This window comes from Lethenteron reissneri, chromosome 44, assembly GCF_015708825.2.
Source record: "Lethenteron reissneri isolate LAM-NWPU_2019-01 chromosome 44, ASM1570882v1, whole genome shotgun sequence".
Classification (NCBI taxonomy): domain Eukaryota; kingdom Metazoa; phylum Chordata; class Hyperoartia; order Petromyzontiformes; family Petromyzontidae; genus Lethenteron; species Lethenteron reissneri.
This window is the reverse complement of record NC_083822.1, coordinates 7,011,527-7,030,090: the sequence shown is the minus strand read 5'-3', so window position 1 is coordinate 7,030,090 and position 18,564 is coordinate 7,011,527. Positions and strand designations below refer to the sequence as shown.

Sequence of the window (18,564 nt, the reverse complement as noted above, 5' to 3'; positions counted from 1 at the left end):
CTCTTTGTAAGCTTGCATACGCCATTTACGTTCCTATGAAAATGTACAAGTCTCAATGCAAGTCATTAGGTGTCTCTATATTTAACCCTTTGGAGTCTCTGCATGAGCCTTTGTCAGTCCATTTGTATGCACGATTCCGCGTTTCTATCCACACCATTCCTTGTACAGTCTAATCCTTAACAAAACGCCGGGCTCAGACACTGCACTGGCATGGCAGCTTGTATTTTTAGCTTGCATGCCACTGCCAACACAGCCCCTTAGTAATGCATTTCTCTTCAACGAAATTGTGGAAATTAGCAACCAACTACTGTACCCCCACAAACTGTCCAACACTGCTTTGCTGTCCAACAATCCGAGGTCCGTTTGAATGCCGAATGATGGCAGCTCATGACATATATGTATATAATTATATATACACTATACTCTTGCGTCACTCGGTAAAGTCACGTAAATAAAAAAAATATATATATATATTTTTAAATCCTGCAGTCACGAAAGCTTTAAATCAAGATGTATATATACTGTATATAGGTAAAGGTGCGGTTCTGCGATAGCTTCCTTATACAACTACTGCCAGAAGGGTCTACACGAGAGAGAAAGAGAGATCTGGAGAGCCGCTATCGACAGAAATGTTGTCCTACTCTTCCACACTGGCCAGACGCGTCGGCCGGGGTGGGAGTGCCCACATTGTACCCCATCACGCGTGACCTACCAAGCGATTATCCGCGATGCGTGGCGCAATTTACACTGCTTGGGAAGGCGGCAGCACAAGAAACGCTTTCGTCGTTCCAGCTGCCGCGCCCGGAGATCGAACCGATCTGGCGACCCTCTGGGTTTGCAAATGCCATTGTGCGTGGCGTGTGACACCCCGTTACACGACGGCAGAATCCCGGTTCGCGGAACACCGTGCTCCTGTTCAGTTCAGTTTTCATGTATTTGGTATAAACCCTGTGAGCCATGCGGCTCTTGACTCGGGTGCAACCGCAACAAAACATTAACAAGAAACATCTTAAAGTGACTACACGCAACAGAAAAATCCAGGAAAAAACAGCAAAGTCTTCGAGAAAACACACCGTATTTCAATGCTGTGTGCAAACATCCCAGTGGGATGCAAGTCAAGGCGACAACTCCAACGTGCGGCCCCCACATGCGAATCACCGAATGATACATATCTTGCCATACACAGACACAACGCAAACGCACCGGATCATAAGGGGCACCCACAACTAATGCTTTAAAACACACGCGGGTGGAGGGAGGGTGAAATACACGTAATTTTTTTCAATAACACGGGTTCGAGGTGACGTTCTGGGCAATGATCCTCCTTCAGGGCCCGTAAATCAGGAGGGTCCACGGCTGAAGCAGGGCCATTCCCTAAACGTCGCCGATTTGTTTCGTCTCCATCGCAGGGCAGTGTTTAATTTCGGATGTGTTGAAGTTTGTAGTTATGTTTATAGTTCGCTGCGATTGTGCACCATTGTCATTGCAAGCAGTATCGCACTAAATAATTGCGTTGAGTAGCAGAGTGCTTTGGGAGGGGAGAGTGGGGGTGGAGTCTTATAATCCGGATAAATTGGTGCATATAACAATATAAAAAAGAAAAATTGGAATAATATAATAACGCTTACACATAAATAACCAATATAAATGAATAAACAGCCACACACACACAGGCGTATGCAGTGCCTCTGTGAGCCAGCCTCGTCCGGGTAGTGTCGCCAGGCAGTCTACGGCAACTTGGCACGCAAAAAAAATAAAGTATAAAAAATAAATAATATATATAAAGAACGGCTCTAAACACTGACAGCGGCTAAGCGGCGGCTTGAGCTGGTTTGAGCGGAATTCGTTGTGTATGAGCGCGTGTGTGTCTGTGTGTGTGTCTGTGTGTCTGTGTGTGTGTTTGTCTGTGTGAGTGTGTCTGTGTGTGTGTGTCTGTCTGTGTGTGTGTGTCTGTGTGTGTGTCTGTGTGTGTGTTCACGTGTGTTTGTGTGTGTGTGTTCACGTGTGTTTGTGTGTGTGTGTCTGTGTGTGTGTTCACGTGTGTCTGTGTGTGTGTCTGTGTGTGTGTCTGTGTATGAGCGCGTGTGTGTCTGTGTGTGTGTGTCTGTGTATGTGTGTCTGTGTGTGTTCACGTGTGTCTGTGTGTGTGTCTGTGTGTGTTTCTGTGTGTGTGTTCACGTGTGTTTGTGTGTGTGTGTTCACGTTTGTTTGTGTGTGTGTGTCTGTTTGTGTGTTCACGTGTGTCTGTGTGTGTGTTCACGTGTGTCTGTGTGTGTGTCTGTGTGAGTGTTCACGTGTGTCTGTGTGAGTGTTCACGTGTGTCTGTGTGTGTTCACGTGTGTCTGTGTGTGTGTCTGTGTGTGTGTCTGTGTGTGTGTCTGTGTGTGTTTGTGTGTCTGTGTGTGTCTTCACGTGTGTTTGTGTGTGTGTTCACGTGTGTCTGTGTGTGTGTCGGGAGTGGCGTCGTAGCGGTTTAGCGCACAGCGCCACGAACCTTTCCATGGTTCGATTCCCGCTCACGGTCAACACCAGTGGCGATTATCTGCAACCGGTCTGATGCCCCCTCTAGGTCGACTCAGCCTCAAATGAGTACCTGGTGCGGGGTGTAATCATCCCGTCTGGAGAGACAAAGGCGATCGGGCGTGGTGCTGCCTACCCACCCCCTTCGAATACCGTGCCGACCTTCATTAGGTGCTCGCTAATACCACTTGCGCCCAGAGTACGTTAAGGCTGTACGGGGGATATTTGTCTGTTTTACACCACAGCACCGGAAAGAGAGATAGCAACGACTTTGGTGGGGGGAAGGGGGCAGGAGAGTGGAGGAGGGGGGGCTTCATCCAGCAGTGGATTGATCATGGCTGATGATGGACGTGACGAGACGACAATTCAAACAACTGCAATCCGGTAGCGCCTGTTCTTCTCGGCTTGAGCGTGAAGTGGAGTTGATTGTGTGCGCGCGTGCGTGAAGCTTATTTCGCAACGTGCATTTGCGCATGAAGCCGTCAGCTCGAGTCGCCGCGGTCTGCGTGAGAGCCTCGCGGTCCGCGCTGCCGCACAGCTGCCCGATGCGCTGTTCGGCGGGCACGACGTCCGACGTTTCGCTCCGCGTGCCGGCAGCTTCTTCGGGAGCTGAATTGTTCAGAAGCTTGCCCCCCCCAGCGCTTGGGAGAAAGCGCGAAACGTCGGGCCAAATTGGTGGCTTATCAAACGGTGGTGTGTTTGAAAGTCTCCCAGCACGTGGAACGAAACGTCGGACCTCGTTCCGAACAACCTCGATAGTTGGTTGATTGCCCGGAGATCAAACCGCGCCTCTATGTGCTCGCCACTACGTATTGATTTAGCTGATGTCATAGCGTCCCCTGCTGGTTACAATGGCAATGTGCGGTTCAGCGCCACCACAAGGGGCAATGATGTGAACAGGGCTGCAAGGTGATCCATATATAGATACCCACCCCTCCGCCCGGCTAACCATCTCTGACGACCCTCTTGAATGTGTCTCTACAGCTGATTGTATATTGTCCAAGTGATGCCTCCATGTCTTAAACATAGGGGAGAGTGTCAAATGTTTTGTTGTCAGCTTCATGGGAAACGTGTAGAGGTTGTTAATAATGTTGTTTTGTTTAATTAAGTACTGCATATACAATACATTTATATTATTTTCACGGATATCTTTATATGGATCACCACGTCAATGGCAATGCCCACTCTACAAACACTGCGGACGCGTTCTCTATTTAACGTTCATAGACCGCGTGCTGCAACGAGAGTTATTCGCGAGCGCCTGTTCATGTGTGGGTCACATACGAATGGATTAGAAGCGGCCCGGGGTAAATATCATCGCCAACGCCGAATGTTTAGTTAGCACGTTGCACCAGGCTCCTCGTTTAAGGCCGAGTTGATCTAGAGGAAGGGCGGTGACCCGAGTTCGGGTCACCCGTGGCTCGGTGGACCATCCCACAGTGACCAACGTGGTGAAGTATGGCGAAACAACCCTCCATGGAGCAGTGAGTTGACTTAGGGTTGTGATTCAAGATTTGAAGCTTTCGTGACTGCAATGATTCATATTCTTAGGTTTTTTCGGTAAAGTCACGTAGGTAAAAATTTTAAATTAATAAAAGTAAAATAAAAATAAAATAAAAATCACGACGTTTCGGAGGCAACGCAAGCTTCCGTCTTCAGGTGGAACCGTCACAGCACGATAGCAGTATCAAGTGAGAGGACTTTACCGAAAAAACCTAAGTATACGAAGGGTTGTGACTTACTATTATTATTTAGCACAGGTTCGGACGCTTATGATGGCAGCTATGGTCGGGAATCGAACCCATACCCTTTGGTTCTTTCGGTAAAGTCGCGTAGGTATAAAATAAGAAAACCCACGACGTTTCGATCGCAACACAAGCGAAAGAGTATGGATGCCTGCAGTCACGACAGCTTCAAATCAAAATCGAACCCATGTGTCTAGTTTCGTCGCACATTGCGTAATTTAAATATATAAACACAGAGTACAAAGATCTACCGTAAAAAAACGTAGACTTGAGGATAGTGCTCCCCCCACTCTGCAAACACTGCACCGCACCACACCGCTGACCTGCACAATCGTCAAGCACACCGGGAAACGTGCCGCTTGCTCTGAACACGTCCTGAGTTGCAGCTTGCTTCAGGCATATCTCACACTCCACTGGGCACGCCATGTAAACAATCTCTACTGTAAGTTCCATACTCGAGTAATGCGCCATATACACTGGGCTGATCACACACACCCACATATACTAAACTAAAACTATATCTTTTTGATTTAAAGCTTTCGTGACTGCAGGGATTCATCTTCTTGGTTCTTTCGGTAAATACACGTAGAATGGAAATAATAAAATGAAAATAATAAAGCATAATAAAATAATTCTCACGACGTTTCGGCCACAACGCAAGCAGCCGTCCTCAGGTGGAGAGCAGGTCTGTCGAGTAGACAGAGTCTGAATGACTGTCTATTCTGTCTACTCGACAGACCTGTGGACGGCTGCTTGCGTTGTGGCCGAAACGTCGTGAGAATTATTTTATTATGTTTTATTTTTATTATTTTATTATTTCCATTCTACGTGACTTTACCGAAAGAACCAAGAAGATAAAACTATATCTGTTTTTTGTTTACCAAGTAAGAACCCACTGAGTTATGCAGCTATTTTTCAGAAGCGACCTCGACACAATTTGTAGCGCAACGAAGTGGCTTATCATGTGGAAACGTATACCGGTCAGATTCTCTAAACGCGCGTTTCTAAATGTGGAGGGGAAAACCGGAGGACCCGGAGAAAAATCCGCGCCACGACGGGGAGAGAGACACGCAAACTCCAAGTTTTACAGACGTCAGGGTCGGGATCGAACCCACTACCTCCTGTATACCTGGCGAGGTAGTTAACAGTCACCACGCACAGGGTGACAACTCACTAAACCGATCAATACAAAAACAAAGTCAAATATCCCCCCTATTGATTCAACAGACGGTTGGGGCTAATGCCGTTAGCGAGCACCGAAGAAAACTGGAACGGCACATGAGAGGTGGTTTGGTTAGCAACACGCCCGACCGCCTTTGTCTTCCCAGTGCCGATGTTTACACGCACACACACTCTCACCCACCACGCCACGCACACTCGCCACTCTCAATCACGCAAAATACACCTGCACATTTTCATACCAACACTCACCACGCACCACATGCTGCATACTCATACTCGCAACTGACCGCTCACACTCCGAACTAACGAACTTTGCCTGTCCAGAGGTCAAGGGCAGGGGATTTCACCCTCAAGGACACGAAGCAGTCACTCTGATATCTCAATGATTGAATTACATTAATTTATTTATTCGTGAAAACATGAATGAAAACATGAGAATGGGTTCACAAATCAGTGGCCGATGCCGTGAATGGATATGTGAATCCGTTTATCAATGTAGTAATTAATACGCGAATCGAACAGGCTAATTATGGGACACATTTATCAATGCATTGATTGATTGGTATGAAAAATAATAGGTGCAGTCGTGCACTTCTGAATGTATGAGTACATCGATGGATGAATGCATACATTATTGAATGAGTTGTATGTATCGATGCTGAACTTATTTCACACCGTGCGTAGCCAACCGTGCTACATCGTAGGTGCGGGGGATGAACAACGATCTAAAACACGAAAATAGATCTACACTATGGGGACCTCATTTGCCAGTAAAAATATGATAATTGGTTTTTTACCCTTCTATCTGGCAACAAAACTGACACCTTTTTGCAAGGAGTCATGTTTGCATAGACCGCAATACCTGCAGTCATAATACAAACAAAAGAACATAACTCTGATAATGTGCACTGTCCTTGAAGTTGATTGGTCCACACCCGAGACAGCTTTCCTTCGAGCCTAGTCTCATATGGGTTGGACCAGATGACGCCAAAAGGCGGACGGACGGACACAATAATCCGTTTTTTTGCCAGATAGAAGGGTAAAAAACCAATTAACGAAAATAGATTTTCACAAATTATTGTTTTATTATCACCGATTCAGGCGTTGTTATTTGAATTCGTAAATTAGTTTGCGAGAGTGAATTAATTAATGCATTAATGAACTGGAGAGAAGGGCTTGGTGAATTCGTGAATTAGTTAATATGCGTGCTTTGCGTGACTTAGTGAATGGCTTCACAATCGCGACAGTAGACGAATTAACAAAGGAGTGAAAGGGCGAGCGAGTGAATACAAAAACAAAGAAACGAGTGAATTCGAAAATGAGCGAGTCAGTCAATGAATGAATGAATGGAGCACTTTCCCAACCAGCCCCAAAGAGTCCAACACGAAAGACGCCGCTGTGCAAACGGCAGCAGACGCCGGGACTTTTTTTAAATATATCAACCGTCAATGGCAACCTTCGTACCTGCACCACCACCACCGCCAACCACACCGCGACAATAAACACAGTGCACTCTCTCTCTCTCTCTGCCCACACACACACACGGCGAAATACCGCACGCCAAACACACAGAGAGCAGGAGAGATTACCCTGTCACTTACAATCCACTGCATGGCCACGACATTAAGCGTGGCCAGGGCGATGTTTTGTGCACGTAGGCATAGCTCCCCATTCCTCCCCACTTATTTACAGTCCCTAATTCTCTCTGTCGCCCTGCCGTGTCTGAGCGAGTGTGTCTGTGTCTGTGTCGGACCCTGTCCATTGCTGAGTCCGTATTTCTCCGTGGCCTCCGTGTCTGTATGTGCATGCTTGCGGGGAGCGGTAGTGTAGCGGTTAGCGCGCTACGCCACGAACCTGGTGACCCGGGTTCGATTCTAGCCCACGGCAAATACACCGGTGACGATTATCTGAACCGGTCCTGGGCCTTCCCTAGATCTACTCAGCCTCAAATGAGTACCTGGTGCGATGTGTGAACATCGCCACTAGAGAGACAAAGGCGGCTGGGCGTGGTGTTGGCCACCCACCCCCTCGTGTGCCGTGCTGGCCTTTATAGGTGATCGCTAACGGCACTTGCCCCTACAGTCTGTTGAGGCTATACGGGAGATCTTTGTCTCCTCGTCTCCGCCTCTTTCTATGTGCCTCTCCCTGTGTGTGTCAGTCTGTGCTTATACTGGTAGGAACCCACTGGTTCCACCAGCCCACAGGGGATTATTGTGTCCGTCCGTCCGTCGTGCAGAGAGGGGCTGGGTGAGGGGTGGAGGGGTGGGGCTGTGTGGGGGGTGGGGCTGTGTGGGGGGTGGGAGGGGTGGGGCTGCTCACCCCGTGGTGCCCTTAAAAAACGCAACGTTTAACCTACTCACACCGGCTTGTGCCCGCCCTCACAGTCGGCCATATTTGCGGAATACACCACGCCGCCATTGACCGAGCAACCCACCGTTCCTACCAACTCCCTCCGCAGGAATGTGTTTTATGAACGCGTTTCACACACGTGTGTACGTATCTCTCTCTTCGTTTCTCTCTTTCTGCTTCGGCCCTTCTCTCTCTATGACACCACAACCACGTGACATTTCTATTGTATTGTGTGCGGTGCTTTCAGCGCCACAGCGCGTCGATTTGTAGCGTTTATTTTCATTTGTTTGCTGGTGACTTTGTGTATTTCATATTGAAATCGCCTCCAGTGCTTTTGCTGCTGGCGGCAATAAAAGTTGTTTCAAAGTCAAAGTCTGTGTCTCTCTTACTTCGTGCCTGTCTCCCTCGGGTTCTCTCTGTGCCCTGAGTGAGTTGGCGAGTCTACGGTGCGATGGTTGGCCTAGCATATAGTTACGGTAAGTGGATTGGTGATCTTATGACGAGTCACTTGGCGAGCCTGTGGTTATGGTAAGTGAATTGGCGAGTCTATTGGGAGCGAGTTGAGTCGAGTCCGTACAGCATGTACAAACGCTGGCCCTTTAAAACTTAATTCTTCCCTGCTCTGGAGAGGGAGGGAGGGAGAGAGAGGAACCCCTTCTGTGCGTGGGTGGCACTTCACTCCGTCCAGACAACAAGGCACCACCCCCACCACCTCGCATTGTGCTCTGCACCTGCGTGCCCGTATCGAGTGTCGAGGACATTATGTAACCCCATACACAACAACAACAACGCGTATTATTATTACTACCACTACGCTTTTTTGTACATTAATAAAAGAGTTGCCTTCAAACATTCTTCCGCTTCCCACCAGCAGCAGCAGCACCACCACCACCAGCTCCACCACCAGCAACACCACCAGCAACACCACAACAGCACCACCATCACCACAACCAGCTCCTGAACCAACTCCACTACCGACAGCACCACTAAACCACCCCCACACCACCATAATCATACACCACCTGTGTTTTACAGCTTCACCTTACTTAAAGGTCAAGACCATGCGTCCATAATGGCCAATGCGTGGATACCACCGAGAACTTCCCATAATCGCGCCCTGCTGTCCTTCTGCACAGGTGATTTGGCCAAAAACGATGGCTCGACAAATTGGCTTATCACGTGCAAATGTAGAGCAGTCAAATACACCGAACGCGTGTTTATAAATGTGGAGGGAAACCCCGGAGGACCCGAATAAATATCCACGCGACCGCGGGGAGACAGACACGCAAACTCAAAATATACAGCAGGCGTCAGGGCCGGGATCGAACCCACGATCTCCTGTATACCAGGCGAGGTAGTTAACATCTCGCCACCGTGGCGCAAAATCGATGCCAGAATGAGCTCATCTCCTCCATGATTAAAGTGTGTGTGTCTTTGTATTTATAGTACATGGCAAATCGCCAACATTCAACAGGTGGAATAAATGTATCATCTGATTGACGGCCCTTTCTAAATCCACTGTTGAATCAAGGTATCTCTACGCAGTTCGGGTCATGGTTTGTCGTTTGACCATACTTCATCAAGTGCGGATTGGCAAAGAACGGGAGAGCTTTGTAGCGGTGTTGGGTATCTTCGCCACAAACGTGAGCCGTGAGCTGGAATCAAAGTTAGGTTGACTGGCTCATTGCTCAATGCGGTAACCACTGCATCAACTCGGTATGAAAAGTGGCAAAGTCGTCGTGAACCGATATACGTCTCATAAGATTAGTTTTTTACCCTTTCTGCCATAACACAGTTGTGTTAAAATGTTAAAACACCAAACAGAAACCTTTTGCAAGGAATTGTATCAGCATTAACCACGCGTACTTGTGGTGAACATTCAAACAAAACAAAAACATGCTCTGATAGTATATGCATTGTCTTTGAAACTGATTGGTCCACACCAGAGACAGCTGTCTTTAGAGACGCCAAACAGCGACCAGCAACAAAGACAATGCCACTCTCAGGACATTGTGAGCTGATACTGGCAAGGGACGTCCCATAGCATACGCGTCTTGCTGCTCAACAGCGGGCAGAACGACTTTGGTTGAGATGATACTTTAAAGTGGTCATGGGTTAAGGCTGCTCAAGTCCACCAATTCCTTCACTGCTTGGGGATCGACGCGGACTGCCGACGATTAATCTCGGAGCCAATTTCAACGAATTGGTGACCGATCTGCGGGAGGCAAGCATCCGCGCCGCCGATTTCTTGATGCGAGCAATAACAAGTGAGTGATGCAATGACCTTTCCGGAGGAGTAGGTTAACGCGATTAGTCTCCAATTTTGTCGTTAATGGCAGTCGCAAGGATGCGTATTGCTCCCACTGGGAGAGAGTATCCGTCCGTGTGTCCGCTCAACGTGTCCGTCTGAGAACGCTTCCTCACAAACACAACTACACCATTCGCCAAGAGATTCACACAGCTCGCCAACACCAATGCCAAGATCTTTGCCATCTTCGGCGTAAAAGTTCGACATCCATAGGCGTTTGAACTAGTGATATTTACGTTGTGTGCGAGCGCGCGTGGGTGTTAGAGTGTGCCTAACGTGTATGCGCGCGCCTATGCGCTCATTGGTCGCGTCGGTTAATTCCATGCCAACACGGAGGCTGCCTTATCGGATTGGCTTGGCAGATAGTAATTTTTAAGCAAAGGTTTATTCATCGACCCGGGCAGGTTAAGTAAGCAGTGGCGTCACCATCACTGCACTGGACACAGAGACCCACGGATGTACATAGAGTCATTCTACTAACTTACATAGAGTCCTACTAACTTACACACTGGGCGTGCATAAAGACACGCGGTAACACGCGACTCCGTCGTGGTATACGGATACTTAACAACAATAAAAACCTTAAACACATTCGTCAATGACACTGTGGCCATGAATGGAAAACTAACATGTGATCGGAAACGTTTCGGGAATTGACCCTCTTCAAAGCACATTCATCGAGATGCACAGATCGAGGGAGTGGCATTTAGTGCCTGAACATATTTCCGAGATGAGAATAGAAGCGCGCTCTGCCCCACGGCGCCTTCGAAAACGGTCACGTGTTTTAAAAGTGTCCTCACGAACAGTTTTGTTGTTGTTATTATTGTCAATTCGCATATGGTTCGACACATATTACCGATACTTAAACCGACGTGCACAGTGTCTGATGACACCACAGGCGGTGCAACTGCTACAGAGCGCACGACCCAGGAAGGGGCTCAGGCGCCAGGCTGGGTGGGAGTTTGTTAAGCAAGTCCTCGCTTTGCGCGTTTTCACACAACGCGTCTTCGCCCGAACACGGCTCTACCCCGAGGGAACACGTGTCGCACAACGGGGAAAACGCACCGTTATAACACGCAGTACGTGCCCGTTATAGCACGGAACGCGCCCGTTATAATGCGGCTTCTGAGCGTTGGAACAGCGAACAACTGTTCTGGGGTTGAGCGGCTGAGTGGTGTGGGAATTATACGCGCAGCGAATCTTCATCTCAGTTCTTTGTCCACGTCGTCTTGTAGTACAAAGCAGGAGGCCCCATTTAATGTCTTGCACCAGGGCCCAGCCACCCACGGCTACGTCGATGAGGTTTAGTGTTGGGTCTGCAACACGTGAACATCAAGCCCCTCGACACTCCCAATGGTGCCCGCATCACACGTTGACGTCTCGTGGTCTCCTCTGTTGAAGCGAATTGTTCAATCACAGAGCCTTGAAGCATCTTGGGACCATTCCCACACCACCTCCGATTACAACCAAGCAGAGCGTCATGACAAAAAAAACCCACAATAATTTCAACGTATAACGCACACAACCTTTCGCTCACGACTCGAGGCGCGAGGAGGAATCACAAGCAGGAAAAGAAGTCACGTGCGCCAACAATTTCCCAAGCTCTGCCGTCCTCTATATATATTAAGAGTCGTGAGACTCGGCGAGGTTCTTCAGGATAAACTCGCGTCAGAATAATGGTGATAGACTGGATTGCGGGCAGCAGTACGACTATACGCACACGTTAGCATGGGGACGATGTTTAAAAGGTAAAGGTACAGCCCTGCAATTGCTCGCTCACACCACTGTTGGCGAGTGGGAGCTCTAGACAACCCATCTAGAGGGTATGTTTGGCTTATTCGTCCACGCTGGCTAGACGCGTATGAAGAAGTGGGAGTACCCACACACATACCATCGTGTAATCGTATTCATTTACACTACTGGTCGAACAGCGGCCGGATATTTAAGATGCGCGTTCACTGTTTTTTTATATAGCTGGCGCGCCCGGAGGACGAATCGATCTGGCGGCCCTCTGAGACTGCGAGTCCAGCGCGCGCGAGCCATTCATGACAGCAGCCAAGGGCAGCAAACATCCTGAATGCGAACTCGAGGATGCGTCGGTGAACGCAGAAGGGGACAGACTCCGGCTGGGTGCGGACAGCGAACGCCACCCCGCGTACGCGCGGCCGTCGGTCTGGCGTCGTCTGGGAAAACCAGTCCCTCCGGTTTTTGTCTTCTGTGTGTGACTTTTCTTCCTCTTGTTGTTGTTTCTGCCCCGACTGGCAGCCATCCGCTGCGATTACAATGAAGACCCACTTCGCAGAGTGACTCTGAACTTCCTTGAAGGCCTCCCACTTGGCATTTACACCATTAATCTTTGGTTTAGCGAAAGAACCAAAGAGTATGGATTCCTGCAGTCACGAAAGCTTAAAATCAAGATTCATACGATTGTTAATACTCCACTGCTGGATGAAGACGCCTGCGATCCCAGCGCTTTAACGGGCGAGGGTTGATGGATCACGTCGTTCTGCTGGGCTCTGGCGAGGCGACCAGAGAGACAGTGGGTTAAATGAAGCAGTCTATGTTCACCTTGTCTCGTATTCAATTGGGGGTGTTTCAGGGCACTCTGGTTTCCTTCCACGTGTGTGTGTTTCATCCACGTGTGTGTGTGCTTCCACCTGTTTGTGTGTTAATTTCCTTCCACGTGTGTGTGTGTTTCCTTCCACATGTGTGTGTGTTTCCTTCCACGTACGTGTGTGTGTTTCCTTCCACGTGTGTGTGTGTTGTTTCATTCCACGTGTGTGTGTGTGTTTACTCCCACATGTGTGTGTGTTTCCTTCCACGTGTGTGTGAGTGTTTCCTCCACGTGTGTGTGTTTCCTTCCACGTGTGTGTGAGTGTGTGGTTTCATTCCACGTGTGTGTGTGTTTCCTTCCACGTGTGTGTGAGTGTTTCTTCCACGTGTGTGTTTCCTTCCACCTGTGTGTGTGTGTGTTTCCTTCCACGTGTGTGTGTGTTTCCTTCCACGTGTGTGTGTTGCAATTATGTATCGTCACACGTGGAGGGCGATAGTGTCGTCGTTAGCGGACTGCGCCACGAACCCTGCGACCTCAGTTCGATTCCCGTCTACGGCCAACGCTAGAGACTATTATCATATGACTCAGTCCTCGGCCTCCCCTAGGTCGACTCAGCCACAAATGAGCACCATGTAGCGATGTGTTAAGATCGCCGGACGGGAGACAAAGGTGCTAGCCAACCACCCCCTCGTGTGCTGTGCGGGCGTTCATTAGGTGCTCATTAACGGCACTTGCCCCAACAGTCCTTAAGACTACACGGGAGATCTTTGTCTTTTGTCTTTACACCTGTGCATACAGTATGTTGCACCTGTGTACCTGTGGTTCCCCTGTGTGTGTGTGCGCGCGGCAGCTGTGTGCATTGAACCTATTTGTACCGCGTGTGTATTTTTGTCCTGCACCTCCGTACACACACGCACGTGTGTACACAAACACACACACACGTGTGTACTCTTGTGGACAAGTGTTCGTGTACGCGTGCGGTATACCACACAAAGCCAATCGTAATCGTTCCCTCGACATCGTAATCCGTTCCACGCCGTGCCCCTAGCAAAGGAGGACAGAGTCCTGGGCCACAGCCGCCTTTATCTCCCTTCCTGGCATCGCGCTCGCGAGATAAGGCCCCCCGTGACTTCCTGCCGAATCGATTTGCTCGAGGTCGAGACACAGGCAGAGAGAGAGAACCGCGAACATCGCAACAACCGCGCCCTGAACAATGGCCCGTCATCTTCGTGGTTCTTTCGGTAAAGTCACGTAGAAGAGAAGTAATACAATAATAAAAATAAAACATAATAAAATAATTATCACGACGTTTCGGCCACAACGCGTTGTGGCCGAAACGTTGAATCCCTGCAGTCACGAAAGCTTTAAATCGAAAAATGACCCGTCACTTTGGAGGCAAGGGTTGGTGGGTCACGAAGCGATTTGTGAAACTACCCACAACGTTTTGTGCTCCGACCTGGGGCAATAAGTGAGCAATGGTGGATGGGGTGTGCTCCAGGTTTACAGCCTCTAACAACACAACGGGTAGCCAGCACGACAAAATGATTTGTTGCACTAAAGGACTCCATCACTTCCGTCGGGTTCAGAGGTCGACGCACCTCCGATTAGCACGGCTGTGCGCTACGCACGGTGAGAAAGGAGTTACATGTAAAAACGAAAAACACTGCACCATGCTCCAAAGTCGATATATTTCGTCCCTCTTTCACCAACCCACAATGACCAGCGTGGTGAAGTATAGCCAGCGGTGGGTTGACGCAACACCACGTGCCGTCGCGGATGAGTGGGTGGGGTAACCAGTACTGGATGAGAGGGCACCGGCACGCACGTGCCACTACGCACGGTACACGTATGTGCCCGCGTCGCTGTATGCGTGCGTGCGTGCGCTTGAGCTGCCCACGCTCTGAGACTATGAACCAACCCAGATCCAACCCCAGCACAATCGTCCCCTTTGTACACCAGTGGCGCCTGCCGCCGGTTAGGTCGCCCACACACTCGCCGCTCGCTCACAACACCACCCTACTTATTCCGGCTGTAATGCAACCGTACTCATTATGGGGGAGGTATTGGGGGAGGGGGTGGGGGTATTATAATTTGCGCGTATATCAGTGGACATGTATTGTGGCTGTGTGTGTGTTAGCCGTGGGGAGCTGTGGCGCAGTGATTAGCGCCCTGCGTTATGAACCCGGCATACTTGGATTCGATTCCCGGACACGGCTAACATCAGTGGCAAGTTGGGCTTAAACGTTAGCCGAGAAGGCGACGGGGATTGTTTTTCCACACCCGGGAAACCACATCCAGTATCCCTCCAGCTATGGACAGTGCTGCTGGTCACGTGTCACCTATTCCCGTCTAGCAGAAACAGAACATTCACTGATATTGGATCTGATCCTCGGTCCCCTCTACGTCGGCTCAGCATTACAACACGCGGTGTGTAGTACTGGCCCCACCACCCCCTCCTACACCGTTCCCAGCCTTTATAGGTGCACGATAGCAGCACTTGGCCCATCAGTTCGGGTAGGTGACACAGGGATCTTTGTCTTTGTTATGCATATCGTTAGACTACATCGTCAGCATATAAGAATAGGTTTTACCCGTTCTGGCAATACAACAGTTGTGTTACGATGCTAAAACACCAATCTGCAACCTTTTGCAAGGAATCATGTCTGCATTAACCACATATACTTGTGGTGAACATGCAACCAAAAAACATGCTCTGATAGTATACTGTATGCATTGTCTTTGAAACTGATTGGTCCACACCAGCGACAACTTTCTCTGGAGCCTCGTCTCAAACAGTGTTAGACCAGAGGACGCCAAAAGACGAACAGCACAAAGACAATGCCACTCTCAGGGCATTGAGAGCTCGGGGTGAGCAACTACATCATGGGACCTACCTTACCAGTATCGAAATATTAGAATAGGTGTTACCCTTTCTGGCGATAAACAGTCTTGTTAAGACGTTTAAATACCAAACAGAAACCTTTTGCAAGGAATCATGTCTGCATTCACCACGCGTACTCGTGGGTGAACATCATCCCAATACCGCCCGGTTTCTATTCCTGGCTGTCGCTTAATTGGTATATGGCCGTGTTGGGGCCCTCTCCTAGATTGCGTCAGCCTTCAATGAGTACCTATTGCGGTGTGCGTGCGACCTACATCAACCTGGGAGACAAAGCAGACAAAGGGGCCGTCCATAAATGACGTCACACACCTGGGGGGGGGGGGTCAGACATGTGACGATGTGTGACGAGGGGGCGGCGGGTTGAGAAATATGACGTTACATCAAAATGCGCAACTTTAAATAAATATAGACAACACGTTCTACTTAATTAAATATACTTTTTGATAAATGTTTTCTCCTACAACATCAGAGTGTAGCGGCACATTAAATACGCACTACAATGACAATAGTTTAAAGCGATTTGACGCATGTTTTATTTATTAGGGGGGTGGGGGGCAGAGCTTTGTGACGTCATATTTGAAGGGGGGGGTCTGACTTTTTGTGACGCCGTGTGACGAGGAGGGTTAGGGTCAAAAAATCGTCAAAAATCGCGTGACGTCATTTATGGACGGCCCTAAAGCAGGTACGGAACGAATCCGCCACCAGGCGATTCGAGCATCGATTATTTCCTTTTTTTTTTAAACGTCACAGTCAGGGTCCGGAAACGAACAGAACAAGAAGTGCCATCTTTATTCGGTCAAAAGTTAATTAAACATCATCGACATTCCAAGTGCCGCAATGCCATGCGGAACAACGTCACTGAGCAGTCCTTAATGGGGCCGCACGCGGCTCCAGAACAGCGAGTTGCCACCGCCTGATCATCATTCTTCTTCTTCTTATTCACCGCGAATTGCAGCGCCTCTAGCGGCTGCAGAGGCGGTGTGTGTGAACCCGCGACGTGAAACTAAATCCTGTCAACATCGATTTGGACACAAATTAATCTGTGCTTGCGTTTACCATTGCAACTACAAGCGTTTATAAAAAAAAAAACACACACACTTTAAATTTCGATTTAAAGCTTTCGTGACTGCAGGGATTCATCTTCTTGGTTCTTTCGGTAAAGTCACGTAGAATGGAAATAATAAAATAATAAAAATAAAACATAATAAAATAATGTTTACGACGTTTCGGCCACAACGCAAGTAGCCGTCCTCAGGTGGAGAACAGGTCTGCTTTAATAGGTTATCTCTCGCTAACAACAGCTGCAACCACTGCATCGAAATAAAGAAAGCGCGTCCTTTTGTCTTCGTATACGAATAGCTCAGCTGAACCCAGCGACTTGAATTCGATTCTCAGGCACGGTGAACATCACTGCTGAGTGGCATCCTTAGGTCCCGTCTCCTTCCGAAACAAACCTGCACCTAACCAGCGTGGTGAGGTATGGTCAAACAACCCCCACGACTAATGTGACGAGGTATCTTCTTGGTTCTTTCGGTAAAGTCACGTAGAAGGGATTATTTTATTATGTTTTATTTTTATTATTTACCTACTACGAGACTTTACCGAAAGAACCAAGAAGATGAATCCCTGCAGTCACGAAAGCTTTAAATCGACAAATGTGACGAGGTATTTCATCTGGCAGTGCACTAACAAAGGGGGCCGTAACTTATTATGACTATATTCATGTCGCCACCCCTATTTCATTGCAATCATGAGCTCATTCACAGCCCTTTGTCAATCCACTGACGGATAAAAGCTCTCCCCACGCCGTATCGGTAGAGGGGGTTGTTTGACCATACTTAACCACTACGGTCAGTGCGGGCTAACAAAGGCGGTGGTTCTGGGGGGAGCTCAGGACCGGTTCAGATGCCAACTCTCAGTTCATGTTCATATCCATGTCGGGGTCCAAGACAAAGATCGGGCTCCACGTTTCGCCTTGGCAGACCATCGGAGCCACGAAAAGCTCTCGATTGGTTCAGAAATCCGTCACCGATGTTAACCGTGGCCAGTAATCAAACGCAAACCACGTCCGCAGGCTTCACAGTTGAGTGCGCTAACTGCTCCGCCACCGCTCCATCCAGTTCCCCTCTGCCCCCCCCCTTTCTTCCCCGAACTTTTTCCTTAACCGTTCTTGGCTTTCCCTCCTCCGCCCTACTGCGCATGCGCATGCATGCGTCCTACAGACACACGGGAACGGATGGAGAGAGGCTTGAAGTTGCCTTAGGGGAGTCAGCGTTGTTGTTGTTAAATCTCCTGGAGTCTATCGAAGCTGACTCATTCACCGGCTCAAGTTCGACAAATGAAAACCACGAAATGTTTTAGTGTGTGCTGGCAGTTTTGTGTCACCCAGATAATTATGGGTGTAACGATACATTTATTAATTTATGAATGCATGCATTGCCCCGGGAATGCATTGCTAAGTGGATTGTGCCCAGTCTTTCCACAATGCAATGTGCCAGCAACATTTCGTTACCTTACTTTTTACATGCATGCGTTTATTTAGTAGTGGTAATACTTCGTGATGGGTTAAGGGTTTGTCTGTTCCTCAAATTCCACTCATAGTTTAACTATTCATCTAGCAATAAAATAATGTCATCGGTAAACATACAAAATATGTAATTATCATCAGGTCACATGGTGTCAAGTGAAATCTCCAACTCTTAATATCCACGCTATATTTCTTTTGTCTAATATATTAAGTGCTATTTGTGGGCCATCTCCAGAAACGTCGCATGTTATGGTTTTATTATTTTAAGGCAGTGTCATTGACAAATGTATAAAGATCCACATTATTTATTTATCTAGTTCATTATAAGCCTAATACAAGTACATTCTTTAATAAACCCACTCATGTCAAACAGTTAAATGGCAGAATTGACAGTTATTGGCCACAGATAAACTGTAGCTGCAAGTCTGGGCTGAAAGACTATCTGATCCAAAACTATGCAGACGAGCAGACATCGTG

The 18,564-nt window shown here is 48.4% G+C and overlaps 1 long non-coding RNA gene across 3 annotated transcripts in view; it reads right to left on the bottom strand.

Annotated features, from left to right (window-relative positions):
- Positions 1 to 18,564, bottom strand: part of LOC133353556 (uncharacterized) — a 133,001-nt gene that overhangs the window by 87,835 nt on the left and 26,602 nt on the right. The gene's annotated exons all lie outside the window — the stretch shown is intronic.